The sequence below is a fragment of the Microcebus murinus genome, chromosome 2 (genome assembly GCF_040939455.1).
Source record: "Microcebus murinus isolate Inina chromosome 2, M.murinus_Inina_mat1.0, whole genome shotgun sequence".
Taxonomy (NCBI): Eukaryota; Metazoa; Chordata; class Mammalia; order Primates; family Cheirogaleidae; genus Microcebus; species Microcebus murinus.
The window spans coordinates 88,837,912-88,850,432 of NC_134105.1; the positions used below are offsets into that span (position 1 = coordinate 88,837,912).

The window sequence follows — 12,521 nt, forward strand, 5'->3', positions numbered from 1 at the left end:
AACATATGCCACCAAGCCCGGCTAATTTTTTCTATATATTTTTAGTTAGCCAAGTAATTTATTTCTATTTTTTAATTTTATTTATTTATGTTTTTCTCCTTCTTTAAAATAATTTCTATTTTTAGTAGAGACGGGGTCTCACTCTTGCTCAGGCTGGTTTCGAACTCCTGACCTTGAGTGATCCTCCCGCCTCAGCCTCCCAGAGTGCTAGGATTACAGGCGTGAGCCACTGCACCGGGACTGCGGACCTATTATGTAGAGGCTGGATGCAGATTTCTCCAGTAATAGCTTCAGTTTTGTATGCCTGCTCTGTGCCAAACATTGGGCCTAGGCACTTTCACTCTTAACTTCCTTTAAGAAGCAGACTTGCTGCTTAAGCTTCAGGACTCCTCATTTATATAGTCCCCTTCTGAGATCCTATACCTAATTCCTAAAGAATGCCCCCAAACTTACAAGCTTCAGCCTTCCCCCATCAGAATGCTTCTGCAGCAACAGTGTGTCTGTCTTAGTCTGTTTCTCGTGCTCTAACACTGCGGTCCCCAACCCCTGGGCTGCATAGCAGAGGTGGGCAAGCAAGTGAAGTTTCATTTGCATTTGCAGCCGTTCCCTATCACTGGCATCACTACCTGGGCTCTGCCTCCTCCAGTGGCTTTGCACACTGCCCCCTGTCCCCATGAAACTAGTCCCTGGTGCCAAAACGTCTGGGGACCACTGCTAAACAAAATCTTGAGACTGAGTAATTTATAAAGAATAGAAATTTATATTCTCACAGTTCTGGAGACTGGGAAGTCCAAGATCAAGGCGTGAGCAGATTCAGCGTCTGGAGAGGGCAGCTCTGTGTACTTTGTACTGTGTCCTCACATGATAGAAGGTGGAAGGACAAAAAGGGCCTAGCTAGTTCCCTCCAGCCCTTTTATAAGGGTATTCATCCCATTTATGAGGGCCCTGCCCTTAGGACTTAATCGTCTCCTAAAGGACCTACCTCTTAATACTATCACATTGGCAATTAAGTTTCTACTGGTAAATTTTGCAGGACATAGTATTCTGCCCCTGGCCTCCAAAATTCATGTCCTTCTTATATGCAAAATACATTCATTTTTTCCCAATAGCCCCCAAAGTCTTAACTGATTCTAGCACCAACTCAGAAATGTAAAGTCCAGAGTCTCATCTTAATCAGATCTAAGTGAAACTCAAGATAAAATTGGTCCTGAGACAAACTGCTCTCCAGCTGTGTTCCTGTGGAATCAAGTTATGTACTTCCCAAATACAATGGTATTGTACATAGGATGTACAGGGAGAAATAGGAAAGGAGTTTCAGGTCCCAACCAAAGCTAAAACCCAACACAGCAAACATTAAATCTTAAGGCTCCAGAACAATCTTTGACTCTATGTCCCACCTTCCAGACACACTGAGATGGGGGTTGAGCCTCAAAGGCTTTGCTCAGCAGTTCACATGGCAGCTCTCACAGGTGGGAGTTGCACACTGGTGGCTCCACAGTTCTAGGGTCTAGAGGCTACCCCACTCACACAGCTCCACCAGGCACGCCCCTGTGGCAGTTCTCTGCCTGGTAACCATGCCTCCGTCACTTTTGTACTCTGCACCTGCAGAGTTAGCACCACATGGACAACGCCAAGGTTTATCCCATGTGCCTTCTGGAGTGGCAGCCTGAATTGTACCTGGGCCTGCTTTGGAGCCACAGCTGGGGTGGTTAAGGAATACTGTACCAAAATGTGGGGACAGGAACTTGAGGCGGTCCTAGGCAGCAAGCCCCAAGGCTCCGTGGGTGCACTGGACTTCTTCTTTTAAACCATTTTGCCTTCAAGGCGCTTGCACTCTGGGCATCTGATGGGAGTGGCAGCCTTGAAGATCTCTGAAATGCCTCAAGGTTATTCTTCCATTGTCTTGATAAGAAGCTTCTGGCTTCCCTTCAGCCATACTTCAAATGTTCACTTGGCCACACTCTTAGTATTTTCTCCCCAACACACCTTTTTATTCTTTATAACCTGGCCAGGCCAAGAATTTTCCAAATCTTTTAAGTTCTGCTTCCCTTTGATTATAAATTCCATCTTTAATTCATTTCTCTGTTCTTGCATTTTATAAGCAGTCAAGAAAAGCCATGCCATACCCTCAACATTTTGCTTAGAGATTTCTCCTACTAAATAAATATTCTAGTTCATTGTTTGCAAGTTCTGCTTTCCACATAACACTACAACTAGGACACAATTCAGCCAAGTTTCTTTGCCACTTTATAACAAGGATGGCCTTTCCTCCAGTTTCCAATACCTCCTTCCCCATTTCTGAGACCTCATCAGAATTGTCTTTATGGTCCATATTTCTACCAGCATTCTGATTACAACTGCTTAAGTAATCTCTAAGATTAAGGTTTTCTCTGCAGCTCTGTCTTCTGAGCCCTTAACCAGAATAGCCCTTTACCATCAGACTCTATCCATTATCCAGTTCCAAAGCAACTTTCACATGTTTAACTATTTGTTATAGTAGCACTTACTTCTGGTACCAGTTTCTCTCAGTCCATTCCTGCTGCTATAGCAAAATTCCTTAGACTGGGCAATTTATAAACAGCATACATTTATTGCTCACATGTATCAAGTCTGGGAGTCCAAGACACCAGCAGGCTCAATGTCTGATGAGGGCCCAGTCTCTCCTTCCAAGATGGCTACTTATTCCTGCATTCTCCAGATGGGGCAAAGAGGATGAGCACAGGGTCCTCATGTGGCAGAAGAGATGGAAGGCGGAAGGGCCTACCTAGTTCCCTCCAACCCTTTTATATAAAACCTTGTTCCCATATTGTTAGAAAGTAAAATCCTTTCTATTTTCTTTTATTAAATTGTCAGTCCCACACAATGTTGATGACTTCTATGTAGGCTGGTAAAATTAGTGTATTTAATTCTGTGAGGCTTTACGCATGCACGTAAATCCAAATTTAGATAAGCTTCATGTGACTAGAGATTGGAACTTTAATTGTCCTGTTAATCTGTTTGATAACTTTCCATTTTATAAAAAGTTATCTACAATGGTGGGAAAGTATCTTAAAGTTAAATATTTGAATGTATTTAAAATAACTGTCAACCTTACAGTTTCATAAAATTGATTCTTCAAAATTGGTGGGTTTTTTTTTTTTTTTTTTTTTTTTATTGAGTGGCTACTATATGCCAGGGTCTGTTTTAGACACTTGGAATATATTTTTTTTTTTTTTTTTTTTTTTTTGAGCCAGAGTCTCGCTTTGTTGCCCAGGCTAGAGTGAGTGCCGTGGCATCAGCCTAGCTCACAGCAACCTCAATCTCCTGGGCTCAAGCGATCCTCCTGCCTCAGCCTCCCGAGTAGCTGGGACTACAGGCATGCGCCACCATGCCCGGCTAATTTTTTTATATATATATCAGTTGGCCAATTAGTTTCTTTCTATTTATAGTAGAGACGGGGTCTTGCTCTTGCTCAGGCTGGTTTTGAACTCCTGACCTTGAGCAAGACACTTGGAATATATTACTGTAAATCAGAAGATCTCTTCCTTTGTGGAGTTTACATAAAATTCCAGCAAGACTCTGCCTTCCCTCCCCCGTTTTTCTTTGACCCACAATTCAGCCATTAGGTAAAACAGAGCAAGCCAGGTATCCACATGGATGTGCAGCCTGGGGAGTTTAGTGGGGTCCACTTAGGAGCTGAGGCTGTGGCCTGGTGTAGGGAGTTAGACCCTAAGTGGGGTGGGTAGGGCATACATGCAGGGGATGGATAGCAATGGCAGATTGGTTAGGAATAGGAGACTTGATCAATATAAGCAAAAATATTAAAGGTAATGGAAGCTAACTTTCTCATTTTTGGAGAAGGTGTGAAATTGGAAAGGAAAACACTAGAATGAACTCTGGGTTTGACTAGGTATTGGAGTGAGCTCATAAATTTCAACATAGATAAAGAAGTATAAATGTATGTGTGGGTGTACAAACCTCCCTAGCTCTGTCTACTAAGCGAGCTTTGGAGCAGTGGTACCTCTCTCCCCCCAGTGCAGTGCACACACCTAGCATCCAGGTCTAGGCACTCCATTCTCTATTGAAAGGAGCCAGACCTCCTTGGAGAAATGACTGATACCATGGCTGGGCAGGAAAAGTACAAGATGAGCCAGAAAGCAAGGAAGTACTCTAAAATGGACACATTATCCAGCTTTAAGGAACTAAAACTGAGCAAATCTGGGACAATCTGATCATCAAAATAATAATGACTTGCAACCTATTGAACAAAATAGGAAACTATGAGTCTATACTGACATGAATGAGTAAATAAATAGAAGTTTAATGAGAAATGGGATGTGTATATACTTTCAAAATAGCTTTCCATAAAATATTTCTTAAAAACAATGAGGGAAAGAGGAGCTTCAAAGTGGAGAAGACTGGCAAACCACCTTAATCAAGTGAAAAGAAGCAAACACCAATAATGGGAGAAATCTGAATCCTTTGCCACTTGATAGGTTGCATTGAGAAGAAAATAGCACCTCTTCTGTGATATTTCTGCCAAAGATGCATAAACTGAATCTAATCATGAGGAAACATCAGACAAATCCAAATTGAAGGACACTTTACAAAATAACTGGCCTATAATGTTCGAATGTACCAAAGTCAAAGAAAGATTAAGGAACTGAATAAGGCTAACACAACTAAATGCTATCCCTAACTTGTTCATTTTACCATATAAATGACACTACTGGGACAATTAGTGAAATCTGAAAGGGTCTGAGGATGAGATGATAGTAATATTGGTTCATTTCCTAATGTTAATGACTGATCCGTCGTTATACAGAATGCTCATTTCTAGGAAATAAACACGAAAAGTAGTAGGAGTGATGGGTCATCAAGTCAAAAACTTACCCTCAGGTGGGCCAGGAAATAATTATTTGTAATATACTTGCTACTTTTTTGTTCATTTGGTTATTTCAAAGTTAAAATTTTACTAAATGAGAATCCCAAGACAGAATACATCAGACTGTAGCTTAATTAAAATATTTTAAAAAATCAACTGTGCTCTGTTTAGGGACATCTTAGACCAAATAATAAAGGTAAAGGCTTTTGGATTAGTAAAGGAAAAGAAAACAAAGTCAACAGAAAAATATCATTTTACATGCCTACACAAAACAAAGTATTTGACTGACAAGAAATCCCAACTAAAGTAATATACAGACTGATGATTCCAAAGAAAGTGGGGAGTGGGGTGCAGTATGGTGTAACCACTCCAGACTGCTCGCTGGCCATGGGTACTGAACAGTGTCTCACCTGCCAAATAACTTCTGAGAAATTTGAGAAATTTCTAGAGAAGTTTGTCAATTTTGAAAGAATGTGAAATAAGAATTGACATTAGTATTTCTCTGTCACTGGGCCGGGGTCCTCAAACTTTTTAAACGGGGCCAGTTCACTGTCCCTCAGACTATTGGAGGGCCGGACTATAGTTTTAAAAACACTATGACCAAATTCCTACACACACTGCACATATCTTATTTTGTAGTAAAAAAACAAACAGGCAAAAACACCTGCATGTGGCCCGTGGGCTGTAGTTCGAGGATGCCTGGGTTAGAGTAATAGTTGGCAAACTCTAGCTCCCCTGTAAGCCAAATCTAGCCCACTGACTTTTTGTATGGCTCACAAGCTAGGAATTGTTTTTACATTTTTAAATGGTTGGAAAAAAATCATCACTAATATTTTGTGACACATGAAAATTATATGAAATTCAAATTGCAGTATCCATAAATGGAAGTTTTATATACACAGCTGTTCTCTTTTATGTGATGTCTATGGCTACTTTCATGCCACAATGGTACAGTTTAATAGTTGCAACCATATGGCCCACAAAACCCAAAATATTTACTATCTGGCCCTTTACAGAAAGTTTGCTGACCCCAGGCATAAAGGTTGTGTTAGGTATAAAGGGAAAGACGTTAGAAAGCATTCAATTTGGATTCTATTAGGTAAGAAGAGGGAGTCTTCCTGTGAGAGCAGAAACAGAGCATGAAAGCATTAGAAAAGAAAGGATATTGAACAAAGAATATTCTAGTCTTGGTTAGCAGATGCTAAATCCACCTGCATCCTGGCCAGGATTTACTCTGGAATTGGGAAATTTCAAGAAACTAATAAAGGAACTAAAAAATTACTTGGGATGGTAATTTTTATTCCAAGTTAAAATGTGTAATTGAGCAATCCACTTAGACTTACAAGTTTAAGTTACAACCAATTTTACATATAGTAATGGAAATTTACATTATGTATTCACATTACACATACACAGTATTGAACTTTTAGAATAGTGTTTTGTTTTTATTTTGTTTGTATTTCATTTGCCAGACAATCGAAGTACTCCAAAAAGGAAAGCAAATGTATTAAATATATAAATGCATTTGAAAATATATAAAAGTCTGGGAGGCCGAGGCAGGCGGATCATTTGAGCACAGGAGTTTGAGACCAGCCTGAGCAAGAGCAAGACCCCATCTCTACTAAAAATAGAAAGAAATTAATTGGCCAACTAAAAATATGTAGAAAAAATTAGCCAGGCATGGTGGCACATGCCTGTAAGTCCTAGCTACTCCGGAGGCTGAGGCAGAAGGATCGCTTGAGCCCAGGAGTTTGAGGTTGCTGTAAGCTAGGCTGACGCCACGGCACTCTAGCCCAGGCAACAGAGTGAGACTCTGTCTCCAAAAAAAAAAAAAAAATGTGTAAAGGAGTTCAGGTTTATAACCTGAACTTTAAAAAAAGCTTAAGTAATATTATTTTACTTTAATAAGCTGAATATTAATTTTTTTAACTGAAGTAACATCTCCTGCTGCTCCTCAAGCAGTCCTTGAGGATATTTTAAAGTATCCTCTGAATAAAAGGAATTGTCCAGGATTGTGAGCTGGAGGGTCCTTGTCTCTGATCCAGGCCTTTCTCCTTTATCCTGCTGCCCTGTGGCATGTTTCTCCACTACAACCACCAGATGGCGCGTTTTCTCATGTGGTCTGGTTGTCAGGGTCTCTGGCTAACAAAGGGATAATAAAATACAGATCCACAATCCTTTCTCTGACACCCCTGTATTTTGAAATTGAAAATTTTCCAGATGTTTAAAAAATAACATGAATACACAGTATATTATGTAATATTTTTTACTTGGACTTTTGATTTAGTCTTTTGCTGTGTGTAAGAAAGCTGGGAGGTTATAAATTAATCTGACCTAGAACAGAGTTAAGCTGACTGATCCCTTCGGAAAACAGTATTAACTATTAGTTATTTGCCCTATTAGTTAACTAACTAAAACATTATTAATCTTTTCCTTTTCCTTTCCTGTTATCGGAGAGAAATCCATGTAACACAGCAACTAGAGGGCAAGACTGGACCCACAGATGCCTTATATGCTATATAGATGACTTTAATATCAGCCATTTCAATGACCAGCAATGTCTTAGCCAGGGCTGTGCTGGAAATTGCAAGAAACAGGCACACTCTGCCTCCCAGCATGCACTTAGGTATCAATGGGTGAGAAGCATCTTGCCTAGTACCTGACACCCTGAAGGCACATAATATTTGCTATTTCCTTCTACAAAGCCCAACTGAACCACCCCACCAGCATGTTCTTACAGTTCTTGCAATACTTGTAATGGCTCAAATATGAAATTTTACTTCTTCCAGTCTCTTGAACAATGACTGCTCATGGTGAAGGAGGGCATCTCAACTTAGGCTTCACCTCTTGGTAATAATAATTGTCCTTTAAAAAAATATATATATATATATTATAGTTTTCAAAATGATTTCACATAAATTAGCTCATTTGATCCATACCCTCAAAAGACAGGTGGGATTATCCTTATTTTATAGAGGGGGGAAAGAAGAAAGAAAGGAGAAATGCAAAAAGACACTTCTGCAACTTGCATCCACTCCCTACCGGGTCGGGTTGTGCTTTTTTTTTGGAGACAGAGTCTTACTTGCCCTGGCTAGAGTGCAGAGTCATCGTCATCATCACAGCTCACTGCAACCTCAAACTCCTAGGCTCAAGTGATCCTCTTGCCTCAGCCTCCCAAGTGGCTGGGACTACAGGTGCACATCACCATGCCCCACTAATTTTTCTTTTTGTTTTGTTTTGTTTTGTTTTGTTTTGAGATGGAGTCTTGCTTTGTTGCCCAGGCTAGAGTGAGTGCCTTGGCGTCAGCCTAGCTCACAGCAACCTCAAACTCTTGGGCTCAAGAAATCTTTCTGCCTCAGCCTCCCAAATAGCTGGGACTACAGGCATGTGCCACCATGCCCGGCTAATTTTTTCTACATATTTTTAGTTGGCCAATTAATTTCTTTCTATTTATAGTAGAGACGGGAGTCTCACTCTTGCTCAGGCTGGTTTCAAACTCCTGACCTCAAGCAATCCGCCCGCCTCAGCCTCCCAGAGTGCTAGGATTACAGGCCTGAGCCACCACGCCCCGCCATAATTTTTCTATTTTTAGTAGAGACAGGGTCTTGCTCTTGCTCAGGCTGGTCCTGAACTCTTGAGCTCAAGCAATCCTCCTGCCTCAGCCTCCCAGAGGGCTAGGATTACAGGTGTGAGCCACCGAGCCCAGCCCTGGGTTGTGCTTTTCTGAAAGTTTCCTGGCAAATTGGGGAAGTGAGCTCCAGCTGTGCTCCTGTTCCTTCACATTTGGGATTCTGTTTCTTTCTAGATTCTAAAGGAGTACAGTTCGAGGAGTTTTTGCCAGCTAAAGTCAGGACTCTCTGGGACTCAAAATTGTTGCCAATTTAAGTGGCTCTTACTTAGAATTCTTGAGCTGGTCACTGTTGGATACACCACACTTAATTCAGGACATGTTTCCACACAAGCTCAGGTGATTCTTATAACAAAGACTTGTTACCTTTCAATATTAAGTTTGATCAAGCAAGAAAAATTTGAAACAACCCACATACTGATCAACAGGTAAGTGGATAAATAATAGAATACTGTTTATGAACTATTGCTATCATGAAAAAGATATATTACTTTCAAAATAATTAAGTTGAGTGAAAGTCAGACACAAAAGAATATATATCATGACTTCATTTATGTGAAACTGTAGAAAATGCAAACTAATCTACAGTAATGGAAAGCTTATAGGCCGGGTGCGGTGGCTCACACCTGTAATCCTAGCACTCTGGGAGGCCGAGGCGGGCGGATTGCTTGAGGTCAGGAGTTCGAAACCAGCCTGAGCAAGAGCGAGACCCCGTCTCTACTATAAATAGAAAGAAATTAATTAGCCAGCTAATATATATATAGAAAAAATTAGCCAGGCATGGTGGCGCATGCCTGTAGTCCCAGCTACTCGGGAGGCTGAGGCAGGAGGATTGCTTAAGCCCAGGAGTTTGAGGTTGCTGTGAGCTAGGCTGACGCCATGGCACTCACTCTAGTCTGGGCAACAAAGTGAGACCCTGTCTCAAAAGAAAAAAGAAAAAAAAAAAAGAAAGAAAGCTTATCAGTGGTTAACTTGGAATGGGAGAGGAACACAGTGATGTGTAGGAGGGAGGAATACAACAAGGAAATTCTTGCAGGGGATAGATATGTTCATTATCTTGGTTGTGGTGATGACGTTACAGGTGTTTACATATGTCAAAATAAACCAAACTGTATACTTCAAACATGTACAGCTTATTGTGTATAAATTACAACTCAATAAAAGTAGCGCATTGGTCACACAAATTTTGAAAACACAGAATGGTGTAAAGAAAGAAATGAAAATAGCCTATGTTTTCACCATCCAGAAATAAAACACACTAAGATTTTGGTGTATTTCCTTCCAGTCTCTTTTCGACACATACATATACACCTACACACTGAGAACCAATTGTACACTCCATTATATTATAACCATTTGCCCATGCCACTAAAAAGTCATCTTAATATTAAAAACAAATATTAATAGCTTCTCTATATTCTATCTTATGCATGCCCCATTCAGTTAGGCACTTTCTTATTAGCTATTTCTCAAATTAGGGTGGTCCCAACTTTACACGATTGAAAATGCCACTGTATGGAACATTATCATATGCATATCTTTGTCTAAGTCTCTGATTATTTCCTTAAGATCTATTACTAGAAGTGGAATTATTGACCCCAAACTTTCCCTGTTTTGAATGTAGCTGAAACAATGTAGGGTGTCTAAAGGTCTAAAGTGTTTTTCCCCAAGCTCTAATAAGATAGAGCTTGTGGTAGGTCAGTCTTAGAACTTGACCAAGCTGTGGCCACTAAAACTAGATGTCATTTTTTGTTGGGATATGTGGGATTTGCTGCTTTTGTCTAAGAAGTCTCTCAGCATTGGTCCTTTTCCTGCAAATTCCTTAGTTTTTCCTACAAATTCCTATCAGCTTGGCCCAGCTTTGCTTGGATGAAATGCTAATATAGAGGGTGTATTACTGGATATAAGAGGGAACAGTAGCAAAGAACAGGAAGCTAGGTAGGAGGAAATAGCAATATGGTGGCTTTGGATCTGTTCATTAATTTATAAAAGTCTTTTTAAGCACCTACTAGGTTGGAGCCCAGAAGTCACATGAGGATTTGTGTCACAGGGACTTTTTGAGAATTCGGTCTGGGCTGCAATGTAGCCAAGATATAGCACTGGAAAGATAAAGATGGATAAAATGCCTTTTAAGGAGTTCACAACATAGCATAAGGTAACTGTAAGAGGTAATTATTAATTACCTCTAAGATGTCTAATGAGCATCTCAAACTTGCTATGTCCAAAACAGAAATCTTAATCTTCTCCTTAAACCTATTTTTCTTACTCCCTGGCTACCTTATGTGTTCAAGTGATTCACCCATGCACCAGATGCTCAAGCCAAAAATCTAGGATTCATCCTTTATTCCCCCCTATCTGGCTAACAGGATTCCAGCCTATCAGTAAATCCTGTCAATTCTACCTATACAATATAGAAATGTCATATCAAACCAACACCCAACCGGACCGATACTTAATACAATCACCATCATCACCATCTATGCAGTCTCCTAACTTGTCTACTCTTATCCACTCTTGCATCTCTCTAATCCATTCTTTAAAAGCAGCCAGACTGATCTTTTGAACATCATATCATGACATCTGCCTAGTTAACACCCTCTAATGGTTTTCCATTTCATTTAGAATAAAATTAAAACTCCTTTCCACTCCCTTGAAAACCCTGTATTTTTCTGGCCTCTGCATTATCTGGCTCTCATCAACTACTATTCTTCCCTGGCTCACTTAATTCCAGCCATACTGACTTCAGGCCTTTGCACTTGGCTGGTCCCTTTGTCCCTGTGCCTTCCCTGAAACTTTGCAGATTCTCCCTTACTTTGTTGAGAACTCATCCAAAATTGCACCCTCAGGCCTGCCTTCATTGGGGCAGTCTAACTAATATAGTCACACTCCCTGCCTTGCCCTCACCCTCCACCCCCTGCCACTTTCTAATTCCTTACATTTCTTTTTGTTTTATCAGATAAAGACTCTCTCCTTTTACCATAACTTTAGTCAGGCTCCTCTGAGTCTTCTGCCTGACTAGGTTGGATCCTGGGCTTCCTTCTCTGTCCTTGCTAAATCCAGTTTGCGCAAGAATCCTGCTAAATCAGTGTAGCAACAATCCCCCACCCTTCGTGTCTTAGTCTGTTTTCTGTTGCTATAACAGAATACCAAAGACTGGGTAATCTATTTTTTAAAAAACAAATTTATTTCTTACAGTTTTGGAGGCTGGGAAGTCCAAGGTTGAGGGGCTGCATCTGGTGAGAGCCTTCTTACTGTGTTCCTCATAACATAGTGGAGGGCACCACCTGCTGAGATGGCAAGAAGAACAACAGTTCAGATCTCTCTTCCTATAAAGTGTCATGATGAGGGCCCCACTCTGCTGATCTTCTCTAATACTAATTACCTCCCAAAGGTTCCACCTCCAAATACCACCACATAGGAATTTGGGGTTAAGTTTCCCACACATGAAATGTGGAGGACATTCAAACCACACCACTTGTTATCTGGCTACCCTTAATATCTCAGCACCCTGGCCTGCTTTCAGCAATAATCCTTTAAGTCAGTTTAGCCAAAAACCCCTTATACTTGATGTTTCTCTTAGTAATTTTCCATCCACTGACCCTCACCCTGCTCTTTGGTAATAACTCCCATTTATCCTTGGTAGAGTTGGAGTGGAGCCCCATCTCCCTTCCCCACTGCAAGACCTGGTCGTAATGGTCCCTATGCCTATCACCATGGGCCCCTCAAATAATGTCTGCCTTACCGTCTTTAACAAGTGTCATGAATAATTTTTTCTTTAACACTTTTTAGCACTTATTTCTCTAATATTAGATTTGTTTGTTGTTTGGCCCACTAGGCACTATGTTATGTATTATGAGTGCACAAACTCGACTTATTCCCTATTCTGTCCCACTACTTGGAGCATAGGCAACCTTTATAAAATGTTTGTTGAATGGACCATTAGCACTTGGCACTACCGTAACTCTGTGAAGACTAGGAACCTGGCTATTTTGTTCACTACTATATCCCCTAAGCCATTTACAGGGCCAT

The 12,521-nt window shown here is 40.6% G+C and overlaps 1 long non-coding RNA gene across 1 annotated transcript in view; it reads right to left on the minus strand.

Moving 5' to 3' along the window:
- The window catches only part of LOC142869559 (uncharacterized), a 31,416-nt gene that overhangs the window by 18,598 nt on the left and 297 nt on the right, over positions 1-12,521 (minus strand). Inside the window, exon 2 of the long non-coding RNA XR_012918132.1 lies at positions 11,686-11,779. This is a non-coding gene — a long non-coding RNA (uncharacterized LOC142869559). The remainder of the gene's footprint in view (positions 1-11,685; positions 11,780-12,521) is intronic.